Source organism: Oryctolagus cuniculus, chromosome 15, assembly GCF_964237555.1.
Source record: "Oryctolagus cuniculus chromosome 15, mOryCun1.1, whole genome shotgun sequence".
NCBI lineage: Eukaryota > Metazoa > Chordata > Mammalia > Lagomorpha > Leporidae > Oryctolagus > Oryctolagus cuniculus.
In genome coordinates this window covers 6,394,500-6,411,870 of record NC_091446.1, presented here as the reverse complement: position 1 = coordinate 6,411,870, position 17,371 = coordinate 6,394,500, and the positions used below count along the sequence as shown (strand labels likewise).

At 55.9% G+C, this 17,371-nt stretch overlaps 1 protein-coding gene across 13 annotated transcripts in view; it reads right to left on the bottom strand.

Moving 5' to 3' along the window:
- CTBP2 (C-terminal binding protein 2) overlaps positions 1-17,371 on the bottom strand; it is a 124,567-nt gene that overhangs the window by 87,776 nt on the left and 19,420 nt on the right. Inside the window, exon 1 of one of the 13 annotated variants that reach the window (XM_070057085.1) lies at positions 15,443-16,896. The exons of 10 other annotated variants lie outside the window; for them this stretch is intronic. The gene's annotated coding sequence lies outside the window, so the exon portion shown is untranslated. Of the gene's footprint in view, positions 1-7,486; positions 9,583-15,109; positions 15,272-15,442; positions 16,897-17,371 lie in introns of those variants that run through there. 2 more of the 13 variants (XM_070057083.1, XM_070057084.1) reach the window with 2 other exon arrangements.

Here is a 17,371-nt window from a genome sequence, read left to right as displayed (position 1 = left end):
TGGAGGGCCCTTCCCCAAAACTCAGATTCCATCCCCACCATCACATCCCTAGGGGCACGGTCAAGATTGGCGTGGTTCTAAAGAAAACAGTGGGACAATGGTAGAGCTACCCGGCATCAGGCATGGTCCAGCCACATCACCTCCCGTGCCACCGCTACGTCAACAGGCTACACATCTAGAAAGTATTACCGAGTATTTAATGATACAGGGGAAGATGAAATACTAAATACTATAGCTCTTACCCAGGGATACTTCAAAACGTTTGTGGAGATGAAATCAAGGGAAATTCATTTTAGTGCAAAACATTTTTGAAATCCATGCAGTTTTCTCATAATACATTTTCCAAGAACTTTCTGAAAAACCCTCCCATATTTCAAAACATTTCTCAGTGAATTCTGTTCATTTTTGCTGTGCACATATTTGTGCCAAGTTGTTCCTATATGTTATAAAGACACAAGAATCCTTTCATTTCCTTCCCATTTTCTTGTATTTTTCCATCTTCTGCAAAGAGCCTGCTTCCCTAAAACCTGGAGGACGCTGTGGGCTCCTGGGTCTGGAGGGGCAGACTTGAGATGCCCCCGTGTTCTGGCCACGTCCCCCAGAAGATAGCACCCTCAGGTGGACGAAGGAGCCCGGGCCACGACCCCACGACAGCCACTTCCCGAGGGTCAGAGGACCCCAGGGACAGCACCCTCACCACCTGCCGGGGTGCTGCGCTGCCAGGGACAAGGTGGGGGACCCACGGGAAGTGCCCAGCACAGCAGCCACCCAGCATCAACTTTCCACACTCCTGTGAACAGCAACGAGGAATCCAGAGGCCTGGAAAACCGCCAGAAGGGACTGGGGTTCCAGTGTATTTCAAACTGAATCAGGAGGCCTCAAGTTTAAAAATGAGGGCTTCACCCCATGCAGTGCAGCGGCCACCATACCCACAAGACAGAAACAAACTGCCTGGCATCAGCCCCTCTCCTGTACCCGCGACAGGCCTGGTGAGCCGCCCAACAGCACACAGAGAAACACTGCGAACATGGGCGAGAAGGAAGCCCCCGGACCCTCGAGGCAGCAAATCCACACTTGATCTGTGGCCATGAGTCACAGGGCCATGCGGACCATGGCGGCCCAGGCCACCAGCAACAAAGGGACTCGGTCCCTTCCACTCCCCACCCCAACCCACCGTCAGAGACGGGACCCACTGTGGGGTCCGAGCCCTGAGCAGCCCCTTCAGATCTGACCTGACACCAGACCACCCAGCTAGGCCCATCCCTGATACGTGGCCTCTTACCCAGAGGAACCAGGCCAGCCTGTGGCCCAGCCGACCCTGTGATCCCACCCCAGGCACCCAAGGACTGTCCGTTCCGTCAGCTTCTAGGGCCCCAAAGGTTGCAGGGCACAGCCTGCAAGCAGCAGCAGCGCTGGTTTGGGGGCGGGAACGGCAGAACCCCTCTTGGACAGGTGGACGTGCACACCCCAGGTAACTCACGCTGGGAGTCTGCAGCCAACCCAGCCACGCAGGTCCCTGCTCGGTGCACTTCAGTGGCTCTGAGATCGGCAGTGATTCACAGACACGGTCCTCCCTCCGTGATGACTGTGAGCCCCCTCCCGTGTGTGCAAAGTGCAGGGCACGCGTGCTTTCTGTGAGGACGGCAGCTCAAATGTGCACTGTGAAACCAGATTCTCGGGACTCGCCATCTCGCAGTCCTCACTCAAGCATGCCACCGCCACGGAGCTGCTGTTGAAGCGCCACGCACACACAGCCCTCGCTTGCTCAGTGCCCCAGGCCCGGCCCCGTGGACTCCTCTCAGAGCATGGCTGCTCATAAACAAACCCACCCTGAAACTCAAGCCGCCCTGAGTGAGGCAACAGGCACCGTGCAAAACCATGCAGCACAGGTGGACGGTACCCACAAGGCAGGGGGCTCTTCTGCAGGTTTCCAAACCAGCCTCCCGGCCGTGCACAAAGCCACCCCGTGTATTACCCCACGGATGTCTGCCAAGAAACAAGACGAGCTACATGGGGGCCAGGGAGACGCCCAGTCCCCCCAACCCTGAGAAGCAAGGGTCTTGAACACAGCCCCCCTCTCACCCAGCATCTCAGGCTGAGACCAGGTTGACAGCACACCTGGGACGCACACGACAACCTGAACCCGCTGCAAGGTTTCTGATTCCATGTAGGTAACATTCTTACATGACAAGACCAGGGCTCTGCAAGGCAGACTGGTGTTCGCTTGGCTCCAGGCTGGGAAGGGGCACAGCTGCTCCAACTCCAGAACTTTGAGGGCCATGATGGGAGCAGGGTCAATTTCCGGGCCTGTTCCGGTTCCTTCAGCTTTGCTCAGTGTCACAACTGGGAGAAAGGTCTGGGCAAGCCAGAGGGCATCTCCAGGGCCTCTACACGGTACACGGAGCTTCAAAATACCAGTAAATTAACAAGGTTTAGCCTACCTGGGGGTCAGCGTGTGTAGCTTGGCTCGTGCTGATCAATTAACTAGGGATGGACGGGGCTGAGCAGGAGGCACTGGGGTCGGTGTGTCCTGCTCCCGGGGCCCGGCGCCCAGGCAGCCACAGGGCAGCACTCCTGAGCCCAACCTCCTCCTGCTGGAGCTGGCAACAGCTCGGGCTACATCAGGTCTTCCCTGGGAACAGGCACGACTGGCACGACCGGCCAGCTCACTCGCTCCCAGCTGCTGCCAGCCACCCAGGCTCCCGAGGGCTACGCCCAACAGAGGCTGCCTTCCCGGGCGGTGCAGCCGGAGGGAGGGGAAGAGAAAGCCGGCCCCGGGGCAGCTGTGCTGGGTGAGTGGGCCACTCGGGCAGCAACTGCAGGACTCCCTGGCCCAGCGTGGCTAAAGGCAACAGGCCGGGACAGGCCAGGACCGTCCCTGGCTGACACACAGGGCTGTCGGCTGGGCGGGCTGGCCTCCAACAACACCCAGCCCGCCCAGGGAAGGTTCTGGAGCTGGAGCGCCCCAGAAGATCGAAGGTTGGAAGGGCCACCACCAACCCAGAGCAGCGCTACAGCCATGACCCTGCTCCTGCAGGAGCCCAGGACCTGGTGGCGTCCTCAGAGCCCACACTGGCCACGGCCCTCTGAGCCCCCGCGGCCTCCCTCCTGAGAAGAGTGGGCACACCCGCTGCTGGCACTCCCAGCAACTCCCTGCTGATTCAAAGCGGAAAACCACAGGCGTGGCTCTGCCCCTTGCGCCTCTGGGGGGGTCACACTGTCCTATCTCGGGGCTGCAGAGGCAGAGGTGCCGCCCTGTCCCTAGCACGTCCTGTGAGGTCCACAGGCACAGACAAAACAGCTGAAGGAGGATCCATAAACCCTTCCATAGCCACTTATTCCGGGAGCTGAACTGCTTTCAAACCAAAACTCCGCTCAGCTTCAAAGCTGCTAAAAATAAATAAATAAAAAATAACCAGTGACTCTTCCACATGGGTAGAAATTACATTCTACATAAATTAAATATATAATTTGATTAAACATGTTTATGCCTTTGCGATGACATTTAAAATAGAGGTAATCATTTTCTTTTTTAAAAGAAGAACCCTTTCAAATATAATTCGAAGCTGTCAAACCAATCTTCCACTACAGATCTTTTAAATGTCACATACCTTCAAGAGGGGGATGGCAGCTTCCTTTTAAACATGCAATTCCAAACAGTACGTTCTGAAGCCAGAGTGGATTAAAATGCGCCGCTGGCATTTACCCTGAGAACGCCCGGCCCTCTCCTGCGCCCTCCTGACACGTCTGCTTGGGGGGGGGGGGTGACACTTGTGTTGAGTAGTTAGAGCCTCTGCTACCGACCAGCAGCAGCCGCAGGGTTCAGCACCAAGTCACACCCTGTGGTCTTGTGATTCTCCCACTGCCATCCCAGATGGGGTGCCGAACTCTGTGGCCCTGCACCAATGCCCAATGGTGAGACGGTGTTAATCAGATGCAAAGGAAACTCATTCTCGTACAAGTCGATGACCTACATAGTCAACTGCTTATGCCCCATCTCAGTAGCAAACACCAAGCTATATTTAAACCCAGAGCACAGATCTCTCTCTTCTAAAACGCTTACAGACAACATAAGGCTTGCGCTCCAGCCCTCGGCTGCTTCCCAGCGTCAGGAAAGCAGACCTGGTGTTGGTCTCCTCCACTGCTTTAACCAGGAGGTTCGGTCACTTGCAATTAGGAGCAGACACCAGGAGCCTTCCTAGCGGAGCTTAAACCAAGTGAAGCGTGGCTCACCACCGCCTCCCCAGCAGCTGGCCAACAGAGAAAAAAGAGCAAACCACTTGGGGCAGTGAAGCGGGAACAAGCACCTCGCAACACCCAGGGTCCAAAAAGGAGTCACGAGGGGGTGGAGAGGCGATCGTCTCCCAGAGTCACGTCCTGGTGCTGAGGACCAGCACGTGAATAACCTTGGAGCCAGCAGCTGCAACAGTGAAAGTAGCAGAGGCCCACGATCTGCTCCAAGCCTGGGGTCCACGGCGGGGGTGTGTGTGTGTGTGTGTGTGTGTGTGTGTGTGTGTGTGTGTCTACGGCCCACCTCTTGGTTTTTCACCCAAAATCTGATGAAACGTGGGCAAGCCAGCTCCTCGCCCCCAACTATCATTCAGGATGACCCTAAAGACACCTAGAGAACTATCAGGATAGCGTTCCAGAAACCAAACACCTTCTACCTGGAAAGAAGAAGCTGAACTTGGGACGGGGCATAGAGGGGCCAGGGCACTGCCCAGCACTGTCCAGGGGAGCCATTCAAATAGACAGCGAGGCAGCAGGCAACCAGGCGAGCACTGGGTGGGATGCAGTAAGTTCAATGAGGAGCCAGAACGCGGGAACCCCAGCTGCAGACACCCTCCTGCCATATCCTGCCACGTGACCACAGGCAAGTCACCCGGCCTCCTGGAATCGAACGTCTCTGGGGCTCAGAAGAGTGCCAGCCAAAGACACCACAATCCCCCAAACTCAAGTTTGAGCACATTTGAAGATGGACAGCTAGGAAACCACCAAAGCCAACTCTCAAGTCATGAGGGCTTGGAGGAAATCGAGAGTACGTCCAGGTCCAGGAAACTCTACCCCCAGGGCCTGGATGGGAAGGGTCAGAGACCACCATCTACGAGGTCGGACCCTGCAAACTCACAGGCAGCAAAGGAGAGGACCATGGACCATGGGCCAGGCCCCCACCCCCCAGCCAGGGGCAACATACTCGATCCTGCCCCCCTATGTCTGATGCACCCCCCTCCCCACGCCTCTGCCCTGCAGAAGTGATTATCTGAACTGCACCTGACCACTGCTCATCACACCTTAACATATAGCACAAGGAACAATCTCTACACAAGTATTTATACATGAGGGCACTTCACAGAGCGCGTGGAGAGGCAGGTGTTTAGCCCCGCAGTTAAGGTGCTGGTCAAGACGCCTGCAGCATCCCACGTCAGATCACCCGGGATTCCACGCCCAACGCCAGCTCCAGACTCGAGCTTCCTGGCAGTGCAGGTCCTGGGAGGCAGCTGTGGGAGGCCTGTGGGCATCTGGGGAATGACGCGCAGAATGGGAGTGCACATCTTCTTTCTTAAATAAAAACGGGGGGGGGGGGGGGGGGGCTGGCATTGTGGCGCAACGGGTTAAGCCACTGCATGCTGGGCCAGCATCCCAGCCATCAAAATGCCAATTTGAGTCCCGGCTGCTCCACTTCCAGTCCAGCTCCCTGCTAACGTGCCTGGGAAAGCAGCAGCAGACGGCCTACGTACTCAGACCCTGCACCCATGTAGGAGACCCACATGGAGTTCTTGGCTGCCTGGCTGGGCCTGGCTCAGCCTCAGCCATGCAGCCACTTGGGAAGGGAACCGGCGGATGGAAGATCCCTCTGTCTCTCCCTCTGCCTTTCAGATAAAATCTTAAAAAATGTTAAGATTTGAGAAAATGAAAGCACAAGATGTTTATTTTGAGGTGGAATTTGAGACGCACGTTTTCCATGATACACATTTTTCATGAACTTTTTGAAGAGCTCTTGTATCATCCGGTTAGTTATCATCTAGAACATTCTGAAGTGCCCTCACATAGAGGGTCACCAACACACGACGATTCAACTTTTACTAGAGTGGAAGCAACAGCACGAGTTCGGCTTTCGGGCTGTCCCAGGTCACTCGTGAAGCAGCACGCGCGAGAAACGACTTTTTAGGAGAGGATCTACCTGATCCACCGACCCCGTCCTCCAGGAAATTTAAATTCTATCCCTCACCAAAGGGCGGCCCTAGGAGGGCCCCTCCTACCAAGGTCTCCCCTAAGCCATCTGTCCACGCCGCACTTCCGAGGGTTTCCACTGTTCCCAGAGCTCTGAGCCCCTCTGCAGGGCTCCTGCGGCCCCAGGGCTCTCTCCTGAGAGAGAGAGCATCCCAGCCATCAAAATGCCAATGTGAGTCCTGGCTGCTCCACTTCCAGTCCAGCTCCCAGCTGGGAGAGGGCTGCCCAGCAGCAGCCACCGCTGCCCACAGCGACCTTCCTGAACCCTGCACCTGCTGCAACTGAACTTTTAAAAATCAACTCTGGCCCTCCCCCAACCTCACCCCCTGTTGCAGCATCCTATTTTTTGTATCCTCTAAGTACTTTCTCAAAAGACATAGGATAGCCGGCACCGCGGCTCATTAGGCTAATCCTCTGCCTGCGGCGCCAGCACCCCAGGTTCTAGACCCAGTTGGGGTGCTGGATTCTGTCCCAGTTGCTCCTCTTCTGGTCCAGCTCTCTGCTGTGACCCAGGAGTACAATGGAGGATGGCCCAAGTGCTTGGGCCCTGCGCCTGCATGGGAGACCAGGAGAAGCACCTGGCTCCTGGCTTCAGATCAGCGCAGAGCGCCAGCCACAACATGCTGGCCATAGCGGCCACTTGGGGGATAAACCACCAGGTGAAGCTCTCTCTCATTGCCTCTCCCTGTTACTGCTGTCAAATAAATAAATAAATAAAAGAGTCTGGTAGCAGGAATATTCCTTACCCCAGGACCCCTTAAAATAAAAAGCCTCTGTCAGTCACGAATACAAATTAGTGGCACAGATGTCAAAAAGAGCCAGGGACACATCAAGACAAGAGCCCCGACCCTTACTCTTCACTTCCGCGCATGCAGCTGGAGGGCAGGACATGGGGGAGGAGGCAGCCAGGGAACGGAGAGGCGTGATGGTGGAGGACCAACAATCACCATGACTCCAGGGAAGAGAAGGCGGCCCTGTCAAGCCAGAGCACGGCCACTCGGGAGCAGGTGCGCTCCACACAGAGCCCCCGGCACAGGCCCCTGGGCCCATCATACAAGTGGGGGGAATCAATGGAAAGGACGGGTCCCCACCCCACTACCCCACCCATGCACAAAACCAACTCTCTGGTAAGTGCCTTCAGAAACAACTCCAGCTTCTGTGTGTGATTGGTGGAGGCATAAAATGTTCTAACTACTTCTCAAGACTAAACACACACCCACTCCGTGACCCAGCAATTCCATTTCTAGGAACTTACCCAAGAGAAATGAAAACATATGTCCACAAAAAGACATGTGCAAGAATGGCTCCTAGCGGCTGTGTTTAGCAGAACCAGAGAGCTGGAGCCGGTCCAAGCGTCCATCAACAGGTGAGCAGGTAAGGAAAGTGCAGCGCACCGTCGGTCACTGGGCTGCCTCTCGGCTCAAAAAACAGGCAGCCAGTCCAGACCAAAACTTGTGTGTCAAAATCCCTTATGTTGAGTCATAGTAGAAAAAAAAAAAAAAAAACACTTAGGAAAGGTACGTGTGATCTGCATGCAGATATGTTACATTACTCAGACACGCGTTACATGCACGCATGTTTGTTATACTGCATTACATGAAATTCTAGATAAGGCAAAGCTAAGGATGGCAGAACCCGCAGGGCGGTTGTGCGAGGTGATGACAGAGGCAGGAGAGGGGCAGCCTGGAGGGCCGTGGGTGGGGAAGGTGGACTTCGGGGAGTGAGGCACCGGAGGTGGGCATTGGTCAGCCCCACAGAGCACGTGCCTCACCCCAGCCAATCCCCACTCCCTCTCCCACCACACCTCCCCCCTTCCCCAGTGTCTACTTCAGAGGAAAACAAAACCCCAGCAAAGGAGCCACCAACAGGTTGACCTCAAGTGAGGAGATGCACACTGAAGGACTCGGGTGCGGCCGAGGTCTGGTGTGGTCAAGTGACGGCTGGAGAACGGAGCAGAGGTGGGGAGCGCCCCGTGCTGGCTGCAGAAGCCGCGGCGGCTGAGGGGACACTGCAGGACAGGTGCACTCGGCGGACTCCACCAGTGTTAAAACATTCACCAAGGGGCCGGTGTCTCAGAGCAGAGGGTTAGCTGGCATCCCACAGGAGCGCAGGTTCAAGTCCTGGCTGCCCCACGTTGGATCCAGCTCTCTACGGTGACTGGGAAGTAGCAGAAGATGGCCCCAGCGGTTGAGCCCCTGACACCCACCTGGGAGACCAGGACGGAGTTCCAGGCTCCAGGCTTTGGCCTAGCCCAGCCCCAGCCATTGTGGCCGTTTGGGGACGAACAAGCGAATGGAAGGTTTCTCTCTTTCAAACAAATACATCTTCTAAAACAAAAACACCAGTCAACAAGACAACTTTCCCCAAATGAGCCTCCAAACCCCAGCAGGAGACCCCTTCCTTCCTGTCAGCTCCTGTCTGCAACGTGGGCCATGGAGGGACCTGCAGGGACCCAGAGCAAGGGCTGTGCAGGGAGCACCCAACAAGGAGGCCCGGGCAGGTTCCAGATGGCTGGTTCCGGGGCTTTGAGGCAGGGGAAAGACCCCTCCAGGACAGCCCACAGGGCTTGGAACCCTTCAGCCTGAAGCCTCGACAGGGGCAGTGCAACCTGTGGCCACAAACTGCGCCCCAAGAGCAAAGGTGTTAGAGCCGATTCATCGGGCCCACGCTAACGGCTGCAGGACGCCAACGTGGCAGCAAAAGCGGACTTGGGATCTGAAGCTGTGTTCCCAGTGCAGGTCACACACGGCCTGCGCTTACACGTGTCTCTCTCGTTACCCAAGAGGCTTTTAATACTTTTAAAGTATTAAGTACACAAGAAAACACACAACTCCCAGTTAAAACGCAGTGCGTGAGCACTCAAGGGGCAGCCACATCCACTCGATTCTCGACAGCAAAGCACAACCCAGGTCGTGAGAAGCCACAATAAACGCACACTTAGAAACTGCGGGGAGACAACAGGGACAGAGCCACAACCCTCATCTCGGATCTGGAGGGGTCTTAGACAACGTGCGTTAGCTCGGCGCCTCCCAACCCAGAAGCCAAGAAGAGAAACTTAGAGGACGTGCAGGTCAGCCCACAGGTGCAGAGGCAGGCTGGTTGGCAGGGTGGCAGGGAAGGAGACTCTCACCCGCCGTCCCTGACCAGCTGCAGCCCCTGGGGGCACAGGCAGCCTGGGAACGCAGTTGCTGGATTCATTTCATTCCATTCCCAGAAGCAGAAAACTAGGGAGGAGCGTTTTCAGGGCTGCCACCCCACGACGGGTCACTGCTCAGCGTTCCAACCCAGACTTTCAGGGCTGAACCCGCAGGGAGAGGACAGAACCTACAGGACTCAGGGAATAACCAGACACACACAAGCACAGGGCTGAGTGTGACGCGGGGAGGTGGCACCTGCCCAGCGAAGCAGAGCCTGAGCCGGCGGGAGGGGCTGAGTCCATCCATGACCCAAGCGCAAGGCATTCCTCACGTTAACACTGTCTGTTCAACCAAGTGTGCATCAGCTCCACAGCACACACTTACTCTTACATCACAGAAAGATCAGACTAATTTTAATATTCCCGGGGGGTGGCCACCTCTGCTCCACAGGGACTCGGGATCCTCCCCGGCACCCAGGCATTCCCTGCAGAATCTCCACCAGGCTGGGTGAAGGCACCTGTTTCTTACCTGCTTCTGCCAGGAGGTGGTGGTATATATTCCCACCCACGTTCCCTCGGCAGGAGTCACCCTGGAGCCTGGCCTGGTGCCAGCTGGGCTGCCCCTCGGGCAGGAAGGACAACTCTGGTGGACAGACATCCAGCCGTCTCACTGCACTCGTGTCTCATCCGTCTCAGGATAAGCAAGTTTCCAAAGCCACAATGGCACTCGGTCTCTCCGAGCACAAGAATGCCGGATTATCTGAGCACTGAATCAAATCAGAAAGCACAGGCCAGCTCTAGAAACGAATCCATTAAATTCTCCTGCCGCCCCGCAGCTATGGCCTTAAAGGTAAGTCTGGATTTTCACGGACCAATTAAGGAGCTGAGCAACTGTCCTTGTGTTGGAAAAGGCAAACTCTGCAACGCCATCAAATCTTAGACCAGCAACCACGAAAGAAGAAGAGAGGACGGAAGGAGCGAGAGAAAGACACCAGGGCCGGCGCTGTGGTGTAGTGGCTAAGCCTCTGCCTGTGGCACTGGCAACCCACACAGGCGCTGGTGCAAGTCCTAGCTGCTATGGCCCGGGAAGGCGGTAGGAGGATGGTCCAAGTGCATGGGCCCCTGCACCCACATGGGAGACCTAGAAGAGGCTCCTGGCTCTGGATCAGCTCAGCTCTGGCTGTTGCGGCCATTTGGGGAGCGAACCAGCAGATGGAAGACCTCTCTCTCTGTCTCCCCCCTCTCTCTAACTCTGCCTCCCTAATAATTAAATCTTGCGGGGGGGGGGAGGGAAGAGGAGGACACCATCAAACTACAGTGTGCAAATCGATGTTATGGCACAAGTTTATTCCAAAGATGCTGAAATGTTGGGAAAAAAAAAAAGTTACCGAACAAAACCGTCCCATCAATGTCTTCCAATAACCCTCTAAGAAGCAAGGGACTTGTCACATCAGAGACAAGGACCAGGCGCTCCCAGGGGTGGGATCTGTCAGCAACCCTATGTCAGAAGAGCCAGGTCTATCTGAAAACTTCCAGACAAAGCGAAGCAACAGTCTCACCTGCACACAGATTCCAAGTCAATATGGCAAACCGAGCACCTTGGATATATTCGCACAAACTCATCTGAGTAAAACACACAGCTCCACTGAAATACGGGTTTTCATCTGCATAACACTTTACCAACAAATTCCACGACATTCAAGTGAGAACAGATGATGTACTGAAATATCAAAAACAAGAACCCGATTTGGTAAACAGTTGAGCGCTATTTTCACATCATCTTAATGAATTTAGTTTCAATAAACACAAATCAAGCAAACACTCTGCAATTTTAATGGTATGGTGCAAAACAACGCTTAGAATGACAGCACCAGAAAATGAACTCCTTTTGCCAGGTGGCAGATAATGTTAGAAGAGCAAAATCAAAACGGATGACTCAGCTCCAAGGGTCTGGTTACGGCCCGTGCCTCTCAACTTGGCCCTGAATTGCCTGCTTGCCTATCAAGCTCCTGGACCCAGCGAGTGAGGCCGCAAGGAGAGCTGCAGACTCCTTTCAGACCCTCCGTGTGCCAGGCGTGGGAAAGTGCAGGCAACAAGTGGGTTGGCAGCCACCTGAGGCACGGCACTGCCCAGGCACCCAAGGGGACCCGGCTCCGCCCAAGCCCTGTTCTCCCTGCCCCTCATCTCCTGGTCTGTCTCCATCAGGCCTTCACTCTGGGAGTGGTTTTCAAGGTAAAACCTGGGCAAAGAAGTGTAGCAACAAGGAGGAAACAAGTGAACAAGGGACCAGGCAAGGCAGGGAGCCCCATCCTCGCCCAGCCTGGGGGAATGCCCAGGGGGATCCGAGCAGTCAGCCCACTACGCCCTTCCTTCTCCCTCTCAAAACACAGGCTTGGCTGGAGGCTGTGACTGAACACATCTGAACATGACGGTAAGCTATAAACACTCTATCATAAGGCCAGGACTGGTCTTCTGAAATGACTGTATTGGTTTGGGAATACTAAGCCAACATGAACGTATCTAATCAAGTTGCTTTACAGAGAATCCTGAAGTCAGAAGGGTACCACCGTCCTCCACCCTGGGAGCCCTGGGGGGCAGCGAGGCCTCACCCAACATATGGGGGTCAACCCTGAGAGGAACTACATTCTGGGATCTGGCACCTGCTCCCTGGCCATAGGTCCAGGATCCCAACAGCTTCCCCAGGAGTGATGCAGTTTGGTTCCAAAAAAGGCAGAGGGCAGGGGCACAGAAGGCATTCAAGACTTCCCAGGTATGCTGTTAAACAAGAAACAAAACCCAATCAGATCGGAAAAGCACATGACCACAGGGACGAACACCACCCGGGAAGCCAGGGCCCTGAGCACAGGCTATTTCCAAAGTGCCCTGCTGAGGATGCAAAATCGAAGGGCCAGATTTAAGTGATCCAAACTCCCAGCAACCCCACCACCAACAGCCTCACCAGCAAAGACCAGAGGTGGGCAGACTGTGCCAGGGCTCCTCGGGCAGAATCCACTGCAGAACACACAGGCTCGTGGACTAGTGCTGAGGCACGGCGGGTAAAACCACCGCCTGCAGTGCCGGCACCCATTGGGCTAATCCACTTCCCACCCAGAACCCTGCTAATGGCCTGGGGAACAGCAGAAGATGGCTGAAGTCCTTGGGCCCCTGCACCCACGTGGGAGACCCCAAAGAAGCTCCAGGCTCCTGGCTTCGGATCAGCACAGCTCGGGCTGTTGCAGCCATTTGGGGAGTGAACCAGTGGATGAAAAACCTCTCCTTTGCTCACTCACTCTCTCTCTGCCTGTTAACTCTTTCAGATAACTACATAAATCTTTAATAAAAAAAAAAAAAAACAAAAAAACAAAAAAAAAACACAATGCAGGTTCAGTCCTAGACCAACTCAAGTGCATCCAGAAAAAGCTTTGGTACAGACCACCCAGGGGTCTGTGTGTGGAGTGGGAAATGGAAACTCTACACTTCCTGCTCACTGTGACCTGGGGAAGCGGGGGTGCCCCAGTCTCTAGTCCTGAGGTCTGGGCAGTCCAGGCACCCCCAGGCAGGGCCAGTCATCTTATCAGTGCCATCAACTGCTTGGGACTCGGGAAACCTGAGCAGCAAACCCCTCCTCTCCTGCCCCCACCCCAGGAGCGCCCAGCAGGTGGAGTAGGGTTGGAGCTTCCTCCAATCTGACCCTCATTCCCCTCCCCAACCTGGAAACCAAGGCCAGCACAACCCTCCTGCCTCCAGCCCAACTCCCCCTACCCCCTGACCCATTACCACAGTTACTGCCTGCTACCTGGGAGCAGCCCTGAAGCAAACTAAGTCCCCCAGGAGCCCAGCCCCACCCCCCATGCCCTCCACAAGTGCCTAAGGACCAGTTACACCAGGACCATCACACCTGCTGATTCCTAGAGACTCCCCCAGCTTCCTGCACTTCCCCCCACCCCCACCCCAGACTTCCCACCCGGGGTCCAGTGCAACCTTCGCCCTGAGACAATGCAAAAGTGGCTTCCCACGGCTCTCTCCCTCACCCCTCCACGGGTGTGGCTTCTGGGGCTCACACCCCCCACCTAGGCCTGAGGCAAGCCTCCTTCCAGAACCACCTGAGCAGGAGCTGCCAGGTCTCCTTCCCGGGCGAGGGCCCTGCAGTGGACGAGACCCCCACTGCTGGCCCCCAGCCCCGACCCCACAGGAACCGCGTCCCGCACGGCTGAGCCCACGGCGTTCTGAGGCAATGCCACGCCCTGGCAGAGCCCCCTCACCTGTTCAGGGAAGCCGGGGCTCACCGGCCTCACTCCTCCCGACCCTGGGCCCCGCAGGAGACGGGCATCTGTGCGTCAGGTGTGGTCGAGAAGCTGGGCCTCTGAGACAGCCTCGTGCTCTGCTCTTACTCCCAGCCCGAGGGGCGTGGAAAGGGCAGAGAGGGAGAGGGGCCTCAGCTGAGGGTGCCCCGGGCAGCCGCTCTCCACCTGGGCGTCCATTACAATCACCTGGGCGTCCCTGACCTCTGAGAATGGGGCTGGGCTTACGTCTTTCTACAAAGCTTCCCAGGTGGTTCTCAGGTCCAGAGGGGGAGGGACCCAGGCGGCTGCAGGAGGCTGGGCAGGAGGCAGCCTCTGGGGGAGGACAGGCCAGAGGAGCGTCCTGGGGGCTAGCGTCCCATATCCGAGCGCTGGTTCAAGTCTTCGCAGCTCCACTTCTGACCCAGCTCCCTGCTAATGCACCTGGGAAAGGTGCTCTGGCCTCTGCTACCCACATGGGAGACCTGGTAAGAGCTCCAGTCTCCTGCCTCCCAGCCTCTGTTGCCACTTGGGCAGTACATCAGTAGGTAGACAGTCTTTCTGTCTCTCTCTCTGCCTTTCAAATAAATAAAATAGATCTTAAAGGGGAGGGGGCACCCTGGCTGGCCCCTCAGGCTCCCAGCTTACATCCTGACCTCATGGTATACAGGTGGAGACCTTGGACCCCACACTCCCCACTGCCCTCTGGCTGGCTGGTCAGCTCCTTGCAGGTAGGACCGACAGGCTGGCTCAGGCCACCACCCCAGTGCCCAGCACGGCATCAGCCACACTCTTCCACCACCCCCCAACAACTCATCAGCCCCGAGTGGAGGGGAAGTCCACTCTGTCGTGCACCCACGAGAGAGGGACAAGGCCTCACCAAGGAAGTGACACCCACGGAGCCCACTCTTACAGGAGTCTTGTCCCCAGCACCTTCCAAGCCCTGCAGAGCTCTGGCTTGCTCCTAAAACCAACCCTGCCGGGAACAAGAATCACTTCATATGAGAGTGCACCTGCTACAGGCCAGGGGCTGCTGAACTTGACCCCGACGGTCTGTTACCAGACACCATCGAGCACCCGGACTCTTCACCCCCAGAATAGCTCTGCTGGTTCAGGGACATCGAGGGGAAAGGACATAAAACACGTCCTCCCAACATGGTAACAGGAGGCTCCCCGTGGCCTGATTTCAGATGGAGGAAGAGCCAGGTCGTCAAACTTTCCCCACCCAAATCACGTCACCGCCAGGAAACCAGACGCTTAGAATTCTCAGGTTCCTGCTTACTCTCTACCGGCAAACCTCAATTCCCCACCTGGGTCTTCACCCACTCGGGCCACCAAGCTGTTCATGCAGCAACAGTGTCCGGGGTTTAAACAGAAAAGGCGATGAAGACCTCAAGATGCTAGGGAGAAATGCGGGCGCAAAAGCCAACAATCTGATCGCAATGGATTTCGGTTTTCTTACCTATGACACAGGCCTGAGAAACCACGTTCCTTCTGGGCTCAGCGGTGTCACAGGAACCCCTCTGCCCTCGCCACCCTGGGGTCCCCACAGCCTCCAAGGCAGCAGCTGGTTCTCCGCAAGGGTGGTGAGCAGCACCAGCGCCGAGGGTCCGACTTTATCTCTGAGATGCACAATGTGCTTGAGCCAAAAACAAAACAGAAAGCCTTTCCAAGATGCCTTCCAAATTCCTGAAACACACTCGGCTGGAAAGAAATGGAGCCCGTTTCCGCTTATTTTTTAATCTTACACTGGCTGTGTTTATAATAAAGCAGAATAACTTATTTATTTGCTTACCTTACTTGGAAAGACAATAAATGGGAAAGCTTCATAAATCTCGCAGGGAATTCCTTTAAACAAGGGCCGTCAGCAAAAATCCGTAAATAACCTCCCGCCAGCCGCCAGCAGTCACCTCCACCACACAATCTCAGTCCTTCCTGCTTTTGTACTGATCTCGCGGCAAACAAATCGAATCAGGCCCTGAAACATTCTTATTCTTGAGGTGAAAACATCCGGACACAACCAGCGCTCTCCCATGGCCTCTCGGGAGAACCGCCAGACGCAGAGAAGGGCCCGGGGGGTGGCCCCTGCACCCCAAAACCAGCCATGGTACGCGCGCTAGCAAACACATCCAACCTGGCACTCGGCTTCCAAGCAGGAGCCAGGGACGCTCGGGAGTAACAGTTGCAGCATTAACTCCATCTGCAGCAAGCCACCTGCACAGCCCTGGGCGAACACCTCGGGGAACAAGGTCCAGGGCTGACAGGCCCTGGGGCGGCCTCCCGCCTGGGAGACCACTGGAGCCCCCACCCCACTCCCTCCCGCTAATCCCAGTGTGGCTGCAGCTCCTGTCAAGTGCACTCATCCCGAAGCTGACCAAGTCAAAGGAATGAACTCCGCCAGGCCAAGACAGTCCTGGGCAGACCCCACCGCTAACATGGCCACGATGGGGCTGATGTAGCCGGCCTTGGCGGCTCAGAACCGGCAGAAGATGGACAATCTCACATGGAGGTTTCAAGGACTGAGCTAAAAATAAGTTTAAGAGGCAGAAGCAGGCTAGTGGATAATCAAACACTAAGTCTTTAATCAAAGATTTAAAAGAGTTGTAGTAATAAATTTACGTATCAAGTACCTACCATGAAAGGATAATGATGAGAACAAAAGGAAAAGTTTCTCAAAGCCAAAAAGTTAAAGAAAACAAAAACAAACAAACAATCAGAGCACCACCCAACTGAAACAGAAATGCCTGTTTTCATCCAGGACCAACCTCCCACACTGTAAGTTTCCAGAGACTCCTCCCTTCACCCTGAGCCCTTGAGTCTTGGGCACAAGCCGCAGGAGTTCAGAACCCAAAACCGCCCGTGCATACACTTCACTCAGCTGGTCAGCTGTGCAAGTGACCCACTGAGGTTCCCAAAAAGCACCTGCCAAAGGGCTGCGTGCCCCCGGGCAAGTGGCTGAGCGTCCACGTCCACCGGGGGGGAGGCATGGTGGCTACTACTACATGCACCTCTCCCCTGCGTGGCGCATTCCCGGCACTCAATGGACAGTAACTATTACGATTATTATCCCAGCAAATGAATGGATTTCCAGTCTTCCATGAAGACAGAGGGCTTTCTGCAATGGCTCCCTCTCAGTGACAAACACCAGCACAAAGCTGTCCCCTTGTTCCTCTGCTGCAGACACCCTGAGAGCGCTCAGCCGGAGCCACCTGGGCTGGGCCACTTCACAACATGACACTCGCCTCCCCAACCCTGCGAGAGGCAGGTGGAGTCCCAGGAGCCACCCCAGGGCGGTCCTGCCTCCAGGACTGCGTGGCTGCATCGCGCTCACCACGTCCACGTCACGGTGCACAGGTGGGTGCCGGCCCTGTGACAGGTGGCCAGGCTGCTCTGGCTGCTGGGGACAGCAGCACTCAGTGAGCCCATATTTGTCCTTCATGGTGGTAAAGTGCTTCCTGTGCGTCACGTGCCTGTTCAGGGGCTGTCCTGAGGAATCCTGGTACCCAAGTACTGCACGTGTTCTGTGGGCTGGGACCTGTACACAAGCCGGAGAAACCGTCACCACGATCCAGGTGACATCCATCACCTCCCCAAGCTTCCTACAGTTCCCTTGCACTGAAATACAACCCCACACTCAGCTTTTCCCGGAAGGGATCCCAGCACTAGGACAATGTTCTCTGCTGGCCAAGGCTCCCCCAGAGTGAAGAGCTGCCCACGTCCCCTG